This window comes from Anas platyrhynchos, chromosome 7 (assembly GCF_047663525.1).
Source record: "Anas platyrhynchos isolate ZD024472 breed Pekin duck chromosome 7, IASCAAS_PekinDuck_T2T, whole genome shotgun sequence".
Lineage (NCBI taxonomy): Eukaryota > Metazoa > Chordata > Aves > Anseriformes > Anatidae > Anas > Anas platyrhynchos.
This window is the reverse complement of record NC_092593.1, coordinates 19,667,237-19,677,762: the sequence shown is the minus strand read 5'-3', so window position 1 is coordinate 19,677,762 and position 10,526 is coordinate 19,667,237. Positions and strand designations below refer to the sequence as shown.

The 10,526-nt window shown below is 34.3% G+C and overlaps 1 protein-coding gene across 1 annotated transcript in view; it reads left to right on the top strand.

Annotated features, from left to right (window-relative positions):
• Window positions 1-962: 962 nt before the first annotated feature.
• LOC101798680 (sodium channel protein type 1 subunit alpha) overlaps window positions 963-10,526 on the top strand; it is a 100,976-nt gene continuing 91,412 nt past the window's right edge. The window contains exons 1-2 of the mRNA XM_072040907.1: window positions 963-1,389; window positions 9,790-9,869. The gene's annotated coding sequence lies outside the window, so the exon portion shown is untranslated. The remainder of the gene's footprint in view (window positions 1,390-9,789; window positions 9,870-10,526) is intronic.

Here is a 10,526-nt window from a genome sequence, read left to right as displayed (position 1 = left end):
AAAATTATGTTCATTATTTAATCAATTCACCCCAATCACATCTACTTTAAAAAAGGAGGCGCATCAAACTTGCTTTCATAAGTACTGTTTCATGGAAAGTACTTTCATAAAATGACATTAAGTATTATTAAGTCATACTTTCTTTTATTCTGCAGGTAACATATTCTTTGTCAACACCATACTGATCTGTGATTTTAGAAATTTACATCCAGTTGCAATTACTTTTGATCATGCCTAATACAACTGTTTCAAATATAACTAGAAAATATAAGTTGTACTATCCTAGTGAAACCTTTCCCTCTTTTATGAGGACAAACTATACCACTCAAACTATTCATTCAACAATAATTTATATATGCATTATTAGAGTTTAAGGCTCTTTACTTACTATTAAAATATTCAAACAAAATATGAAATACAAGTTATAAGCAATGATCTTCATTAATATAACGCTGCTTTTTCTAGACAACAAAGTTGTGTAGGTTTCTAACTGCTGGCTAAGCCTGCATACTTTTTTCTCCTCTTGTGCCCACCACAGAGGAAGTACTAATATGTTTCAAGCAATAATAAAATAGAAAATATCCCAGGATTTCTTCCTGGAAAATATATAAAAGAACCGTAAACATCTTCACAATCAGGAATGTATCTTACCCATCATTTTCTTGAACACATCAAAATCTCTCTAGAGTAAGCAGTTTAACCTCTGTAACTCCAGGTGAAACAAATATCAAATGGCTGTTTCCCCAGAAACTAACTTACTTGCATGCAGATAGATTTATGTAAAGTAACAGATCTTCCCATTGGAAATTTATCCTAGTACTTTATCTTATAACAATACTTTTCTTTTACTCACCACAATGAGTAATATACAGACAAACGTCTGCAGCAGCAGTCTGTGTCTCTCCTCTCTCCTTTCTTATTTTGCCTTGCTGTTGCTCTCCTATTAGCTGTAGCTATGCAATCCTGTAGACAACGTGAGAGGAGCTCTGTTACCTTGATAGTAAGTACAGATGCAGCTTTTGCACTTGCTCTCTGCCTCACATTTGTAACACCCTCAGTCCTTCCGGTCATTCATTCCAGGGGAGGAATGACACCAGCATTTCTGAGCTGTTCCTGTGCTTTCTTCCAGAGCACTCAGGGAAAGCAGACTTCGTGATCTCCATGCTAACTACCAGCCTGCCTGCTGCCAGTTCTCCCTACTTCTGCCAGTGATGACATTCAGCTTGCTCCTCCACACAGGATACAGCACTGATTCCTCATTATGTAAGGCAGTCTAGGTCAAGTGTAGGAGAGACACTGCTGGCCCGAGCAAGCTAGTGGATTGTTCTCTCAGCTTCATGCTTCATGGGGTCTGGAAGCTGGATCCTGATCTTTGCTACATCTTCTTGGGTAAATGTTTTTGCATGATTTAAATGGTTACTGTGCTATTTTTCTATGCAGATAGCTGTCAGCCATGCTGTGAATTGCAGAGAGAATTTGCTAGGTGAAACCAGCTCTGTCAGCATGATTGAATTATCAGAATAGTAGCTCTTCTAAGCATCTCAGCTTTAAGACAAATTACAAATAAATAAATCATAAATTAGGTTTTTTTAACAAACATCTTTTCTAGCCATATGGGGATTATTGTTGATTTCACTGATTAAACAGTGAATGAAAACCATTTGCTTAAAGGTGGTGTTTGAAACCATTATTGGATACAGCTATTAGCTCTGAGAGCTTTACTGCAGTTCTTGGCTATTGCATTGTTTTACACTTCAAAATAAAAATACGCTTTTATTAATTAAACAAAAAGGAAAAAATGCATTAAATTTTCTTGCACTCTTTGGTTATTTTTGAATGTAGTAGTTAAATCCAGGATTCTGTTTCCTATTTACTGCATTAATGCACGAACCTATATGCTTCTGAAATGCATAAGACAAATACTGCAGATAAAATTACATCAAGTGACTGCTCTGCAGAATGCCAGGATAGTATGTTAGCTAGATTTATGTTAGAGGGTAGCTTTTTCACATGTACCATACAGAATTCAAAGATCTATATATATTTACATGTAGTTGAATACTAGTCTGTAGTGAAAGACAGATTTTTTTTCAGACGGATTATACATACAGAGCATTGCTGGGTGCTGGAACGTGTGATTATACTGGAATGCAGCAGAAGAGGCCCTGGAAAGTAACAGCATAGCACTGATACTGCAGTATTATGTAGGGAATTTCAACAAGGATAGATTGCTTGCTAAGGACACTTAGAATTAAATACATTCAAAAATATTTTTGATGTATTTGAAAGAGTAATTAGAAAATTCATGTTTTTGTACAGTACCTTGGACAGCAACTTTTTTCCTCCCCTAGTACTGCAGAGGCTTCTTCACGGCAGCTGGGAACTTGTAAAAATTAAACATTACAAATGTAAGACCCATTAAGGAACTCTGAAATATAGGGAAATAATACAATTACCTGAGATGAAGTTTAGTCAGTATGTATATCAGCTATATTAATAGTTTGCTAACAAGATTTCATTTATTATGTTAATGGCTGTCAAAACAGAAAAAAAAAATATATATATATATATTATTTTCTATCGACTATATGGTATTTACAGAATTTTCATGTCTAATAGGTACTTGTTCATTCTAGGAATAAATATGAAGGTCTTTTCTTAAATTGAAATGAGGTTGAATATTAATATAAGATTATATGAATATAAGATTTCAATGGGAACAGTGGAATTAATTTAAATACGCCATGTTGTCCCGCTCACTCTAACCTCCACCCCTCCCCCCCAAAAAAAGTGGTTCTTCATATTGTTCTAGAAATAACTGATAGAATTCAATTTTAGCACTTGTTTATAAGTAATTTTTATTTAATTATTACAAGATAATATTTTATTTTTTAATCATTTGCTAATCATATTTAAAAGCTTTCTTTCTCTGGAAGAGAACTGCCATTTCTGATAAAGAGAACTTTCTCTTCATCAGTTACTTAATCACTTTTTATTTTTTTGTTTTTTTAGTAACAGGTAGATCTATTTTGTGATTTAGTAGAAACACAAGGCCAGTTTATAAACTACTCTCAGAGAGAAGTTAGCTTCAAGAAAATATGATATGGTTTTGGTATTTTGAAATTTATATTATATATATATGTTATAATATACATATATATATATATATTATGTTTATATATATATATATGTATTATAATATATTGAATACAATATATTACACCAGATAATATTTTATAGACAACATTTTATAGTTCAGAATACAGAAGTATGTCTTGCAAGCAAACTCAAAATAAAAGTATATTATAGGAGCTTAGAACAAAACTGGTAGGCACTATGCATTATTGTAATGATGTACTTCACGTTCTTTGTTTCTTGCTGCCTGAAGTGTTTTAAAATAGTTTTCTATTGTATTTTAGTATGTTGTCCTGTTTCAAGAGCGGGAGCATTTTCTTATTTGTTTAAAGAATCTATTTAAAACAAACAAACAAACAAACAAAAACACAAAACATTGTCTTTAAATGTATGTTGTTTTTCTGGAAATGTTATTTTTTGCACAGTTCATATCAGGACAGGCAAAGTGTCTCTCAGCACACAAAGCTTCAGGTGCTGGAACTGGGATACTAAGAAAATGGTGTTTCCTGCGTGTACTTATGTATACTATATTCTGGTATATCACTTTATGGCTGAAAAATTGATTCTGATCTGTATGGTATGTTATGAACCCACTATTATACAGGATATGGACCATTAGTGGTCACTGCCTCCTCCTGGTATTTTCCTGTGGTTTTATGGTATTGCCCAATTCATGGCTACATCAGTAGCTTGCTTTTGATAACTTACATATTCCTGCACATGACAATATGCAGCTGGAGTTTCTAACAAACTTTTATCTCCACTTTTCCTCACAGTACCAGTGTTTTCTGATCTACAAGGGACTGTACTTCCTTCATAGTTATGGAAATGCCACTTAAACTGAGGAGCATGTAAACAATATGGAAGAGTGTGAATTAAAGTATTTTAGAAACGTGTGTTTAGCATAAACAATGGGAATACCACTTTTTTATGATCCACCACATAGGCAAATTAGACTATTAGTTTCTATAAATAAATTTATATCTCAGACGATTTCTGCCCACTTTGAGTAGTTGATATATATATATATATGTTGTGATGACAAATGTATGTCGTTAGTGCTAATTTGAAAAAGAAAGACTACAAACTGCATTTATCTGATGTAACATCTAAATTTAAGTCTGTAACACTATAATTCACAAGCTTTCCATGTATGTTTGAACTCTCAGAAATTCAGATACTTCACAGTCCAGAAGTGCCAACTTTTATTTGAATTTAGTAGAGAAAAACATTAGAATTGTGACAAAAACCAGTTGCTGTAGAAATGGACTGTATTTATTTCTTTTGAAGATCCTTTTTCAGCATCTGAAAGATGTGCTCTCTTACTTTCGCAAACAGCTATTAGTCTTTAATTAAAAGAATTTCTCCAGTTTTCATTGAAATAAGTTGGAAGCAATCTTCTATTCAGTACTGCTATAATCTGTGTAATTTTTCCAGATACTGGCTCTCTATGACAACATTCTTGATTGTATGTATAGCTTTTCTGTGATTGCAGTACATTGCGTTCACATAGTTTAGAAACAACAAAAGCCTCCTGGATCATCCTGTTCACCTGCTTCTCTATGGAGGATCTTGGATGGCTCTTTCCTTATATATTAGATGGATTACTCCATTACCCAATTCCCACATCCACTGCAATTTCCAGAAATCATTCCCAGAAATAGAAACAGTTACTGTGAATACTGTGAAGAATCGAGGGAAATTTCTTAATGCATTGGCAAATAAAATGTTCCTCAGACATTGTTATTTCAGAAAGAAAATATTGCTCTTAGCCCTTTATTAACTATGTATATAGAACACACTTTTGCTTTGTTGATTTCATGGTTTGCCACAATGGTTGAACACCTAAGCTTTTAAAAGTTAATTTTAAAGATTTCTTTATGTTAAAAAGAACTGTAATTGTTGCAACATAGAAGCTGAAATAGGATAGTCTCAAACAAAACTATATTCTTTTCTTTTAATCTGGACTTCGTATGTCTGTATCAGAGAGGAAGAAAAAAAAAACAAACAAAGAAAAAACTGTGCTGCAAAGGATAACCAGAGAAGGACTTCCAGATGAATCCTTTCATCTGCTGAAGTAAACCAGAATGCCCCATTGCCTGTTGATCACTAAGGTTGGGCACTTTGTGGCACTTGAGCCAAAACCTTACTGTGCTGTTCTTCGCCAGTTCTGTTAAATATTTGCACATTTGAGGGAGAACCAAGAGTAGAACTGGTCAAAATTTGTAGGAGGGTATGTGAACCACAAAACTCCATTAAAGCAAATTTACCAGTTCTGCAGAATCTGAAATCTGATAAGATTGCAAACTCAAGGCTGAAGTAATGGAAATTTGCCTGACAACCATGTCCATGCTCTGCAGGTTGTGTATGCGCTCTCCTTTGGTTCTGTTGGGTGGCCGCTTCAGCCCATGTCCATGAAGGTGATTGCTCCTGCTGTACTCAGAACAGAAGAAATTGTAACAGTACCTGCAGGGAGAAGTGATCAAAAGTTTATGAAGTAAATGCAATTATTGTAGACTTTCTTAGTTTAGAAAATTGTTTTATTTTACTAGCTATCAGTAATGTCTTATTTGTTCAGACAGTAAAAACAGCACGTTGCATTTCGAGGGGAAGAGGGCAGGGAGATCATGTTTATTAATTTTCACTTTATCTTAGAGTCAAAGCAGCTAATGTGATAGAGAAATCTATACTTTTCATTTGTTTATTTTCTGCAATTGTGGTATAACATGTAAGTTTAAAACATTAAAATTATAATGTTTTAAGATTAATAATAAGATTTAGCACTTTAGCTGTTAGAAGGAAGTTGCTGTTGTGTTGATAAACTCTTCTGACTCTATCAAACCCTGTATCAGATGACTTGCTGTGGTTCAAGGAGCCATGAAAGGATCTTTTTAAGATAACCACAAATATTAATTTTCCTGACACCAAATAGTGGTGGAGCTGAACCTGAGCACTTGGTAATACCAGTGTGTCCAGTGAAATCTGGGCTGAAGGAAATGCTACCTGAAAAAGCCTTCAGTATTTTGCTAAAGATATTTGAAGATTTCTTGAAGTCAGTGGTTATATTAAGCATCTTATTCTGCACCTCTAGTGATATAAAGAAGGTCCTTTTAGGACTTCTGTAAACTGCATGCATTCATGATACACTGAAATTATTATTAAGCTGGAGAGAAACTTAATATGTTCAGTGTTATGTTCAGGACTAAACCTGTAGACACCTAAGTGTACCTAAAAGACTTTTACTACACTATATTTATTGTTTAAGCTATCCAGATTCTAGTTTTTTTTTGTTGTTGTTGTTGTTGTTTTTTTTCATTTTGGTGTTCAGCTGATTTCAAAATGGAACATCTTGCCGGAGCTATGCCTGTAAAATATCAAATATGCCCAAACTGTAGCCAGTACTGGAGGAATTCATATTAAAGTTCCAAGCTGAAGTGTAACTATTCTGCCTTTTAACCTAGTGATAAGTCTGTATTTATAAGCATCTAACAATTCACTATTTCCAGAAATATCCTCCATGAATGGAAAGATTTCTGGGAATGATCAGTTGGAATCAGCAATGATTTCTTAACATCTCTTTAGTATTTCAAATTTTAAGGATGATTTTGAGTCAGAAGTGCTACTATCACTACTAAGTAATTTGTCACCTGCAAGTAATTTGTCACCTGTATTTGTGAACCTGAAGAACTTTGCAAGGATATGAAAATATATATATATTACACAGCTTTTATAATTATATCCAACTAAGAATTCAAGAGCCTGTTGGCTGATAATAATAATAAGATAAAGGTTTATGACTCTTCATACCTTAGGGTCATAGAATGGAATCACATATAGGTAGTGGGGACCTGCCTGTACTATTTAGTAGCCTACCAGTATTGCCAGCATGAAAGCTAAATTCAAAACTGGTGGTAGCATGATAGCAGTGCTGGAAAGCATGTAAAGTCTTTCTAGTGGTCAGACACATTTAAAGGATAAAAGCTGCATGGTTGTTTACAGCTTGGTCTTTTTCTGTGCAGAGGACATATGAAAGGTGATAACTTTTCATAGCATGCTTTAAAAAAAATGCAAAATATTGCCCACCACACCACCACATTTTTTTTCTATTGATATTAACCTTTCCAGAAACAATAGTATTTTTATTAAACTTGCCATTAGAGATATAGGCTATATAACTTTTTTCTCAGTATCTGAGTGTTACTGGATGTATGATGGTGTATTTTAACTAAATATTTAGTGTCTTGAGGTTGCTTGCTGTGTTCTTTTAATCACTGTAATACTTGCACAGAAAATATTTAAAAAATTTTGAGATTAGACTTCATTGTTCTTGTTACAATGACATTTCTATTGATAAACCTAAATTGCAAGTTAGGTTTATCAAACCTACTTGCAAATTAGTTATTGTACTAAGAGACTCCAAGTATTTGTGGTAAAGGGCCAAGAGTGTCAAGCCACAACCTGGAGTTAGAGAAATTTACATAATTTAGATTCAGGTGAAATTTAAGTAATCAAAACTTCAAGATATATAAATATTGAAAATGAATGAATCAGAACAATACTGAATCTGAATCTAGGGGATCAAATTCACAATATCTGCCTGGATCACTGAACTGCAGGTTATGTTATAATATCTGTAAGTATCTGTTATACCACAGATGACAGCCTTGTTGCATGAAGGTATTAATTTGTTTTATTTTGTTCTATCTTTACATTCCAAAAATGCATTGTATAATGAAAAATTGTCTTTTTATTTTTGGCCCCTCTACTGTGCACCTTCCACCTTCTTAGTGACTGCCCAGCATCTTTTTCCAGCATGAGTGAATCTATGGTTTTCAAGTGCTTTCTGAAAGCCATCCTAGTTCCACTTTTTGTCAAGGAAGAAAAGCTAGAAATGTATAATGCTGTCTGATTTAGCTCAAAACTGAGGCTGATCCAGCACAGCTGCAGTTTGCTGTATTAGTATTTACTGTTATTTAGGAGTCTGAATTTTAAAAAGAAGCCTTTTTTGTTTAGATTCCAGATCTGGCTGCCCAGCTGCCATCTGAAAACACTGTAATGTATAGATCTGATACTGACAAGGTACTCATGTACCAGGCTGGGAGACTGGCAATGCAGTCTGTAATAGATGGAAATATCATATGACTCTACCAAAAGAACCTTTTTCCTTTTTATTTATTTATTGGGTTGAAACCATGACTAAACATGTTGAATCTACCTCTGCTACTCTGTGGAGAAGTGTAGAATAAGACAAGGATAAGTAGCACTTAGCAGTGGCAGAGGTTGGTCTGAAAAGTTTTTTGGTGCTTTTGTAACGGAATACCTGTACCCAATTTCCATCTCACATTTCAGAGGCAAATAATTAACGGAAAATAATGAAAACTAGTAAGAATTTTTACTTGTTTAACAGTAGATGAGGAAATCTACTTCTCAGCACAATCCTTGCCCCCTTGCTGAAGGAACACGGAGCCGTAGATTTTATTAGCCACTTAAAAAACTGCTGGTAACAGCCGATTCACGGCTTTTGCCGGTAGATGGGGCTGTCCTTCAAGGTGATGTCTCTATCCCCTGACGGTCTCTCTCCATCCTCCCCTTATCCCCCCCCCCGCTTTTTATTTTTTTTTAATTTTTTTTTATTTATTTTTTTTTTTATTCTGGCCCGCTATTTGCTGATTTGTATTAGGTACCACAGAGTGAGTGAGCCTCAGAACAGGAAGCTGAGGATGAAGCAGAGAGGATACTGCAGTGTTGTTGTTTTTTTTTTTCTTTTTTTTTTTTTTTTCCTCTTCCCAGTGCGAATGCAATGCAGCAATTCGTGAATACTTGGTAATCTTTTGGAACTGGGAATCTGAACACATTTATTAGAGAGAATTTCATCATTGCTATATCTTGGGGTTTTATTTTTCTTTTTCCTCATAATAAATTTGAAATTCATGTTTTATCAGGTAAGCCAGCAGGACATGAAATCCTAGACCTCAGTTTACTTACATTGTCTGTTCATATGGGGTCCACCCAACTTTTTTTTTTTAATTTTATTTTAATATCATATTCAAATGTTTGCTTTGTAGTTAATGATAAGCATATAAGTAAGGAGCAAGTACAGTTTGGTGGTTTTAAAAATGATTTTAAAGCTGCAGTCAGGTGTGTTTAGCAGTACAATATTCTGTTACAAGATGGATTTCTCTGGACTTACGTATTTGAATTCTTGCCTTTTTGTTTGTTTGTGTTTTTTTTTGTTTGTTTGTTTTTGTTTTGTTTTGTTTTGTTTTTGCCTGTTTGTTTTTTGAATTTTATTATTCAAGATTTTTCCCCTAAACTGTTTAGAAGTTACAGAAGTTATGTTGTTCCTGTTGTTCCTTCACATGGAAAACATACAAAGGGCTGACCTTAGCTTTGCAGGAGTGTACAGCTTTCCTTCCCATGGAGAAGCTCTTCTTTAAGGCTAAATCCAAATGGCTGAGGTTTATTGAAGGTGGAAGGGGCTCCCTCCTCTTTTTTTCCCCTCCCCTTCTTTCCACATCTACCTCTTTCTCCAGCCTTTCTGATTCTGTACTTTGCTAGAAAACCTTGTTTTTATTTACATACAGATCAAGACTGATTGTACTGCTATAAATATAATTCGGTTCATAATCTGAACCGTCTTGCTTTTTCAAACAGCACAAGAAATTTGCCAGGTGGACATCAAGCTCTTTCAGCATCTCTTCTAAAATGGATTTCTTCTCTGCTGCTTGTCTGAGGTATGCGCTTAACACACTCCCACTTGAATTCATTTGTTTTGGATTGGGCTGGCTGCTGCATCCCCTCTTTGAAAAAGTTGTGGTTGCTCATTCTGCAGCATTTGAAAATGGATTTGTGTTTTGCTGTCACTGTTAAAAATCTATCCAAACTTACTTATCACAGAAATGCTTATTTTGTAGTTATGATGTTGAACTCTCGAGTTGTATTGCCTGATGTTAGTACTGCATTCTTGAAACACACCTGCTTTTTCTATGTTTTTCAAGCTTGACCCTTCTGTTAATATAAAGTACAAAGGAAAAAAGACTAAAATTGTGCTAAAAATGACTCCGAGAATTAATGTGAAGCAATAACATGATGATTGTTGTCAAGACTGACACCCTGTTAGTTTATTCTCTTGAGCCTAATTTGTGTGATCTTGAATATTTGCTGAAATATTTAGACACAAGAAAACAAGTTAGAGGAAGTCAGCCTTAATCTGATTGTCCTCAGTTAGTCAAGTAGAGTCACAAATAGTTTTCATTATTTTAAAGGAAGTAAACATGATGGGAGGGAAGGGGAAAGGTCAAGTTTTTATTTTATAAGGAATCAGAATCATATAATCTAAACAATTCTAGGGAAATTTTAGGTAAACAAGAGCAATTTGCATAGTATCGTTT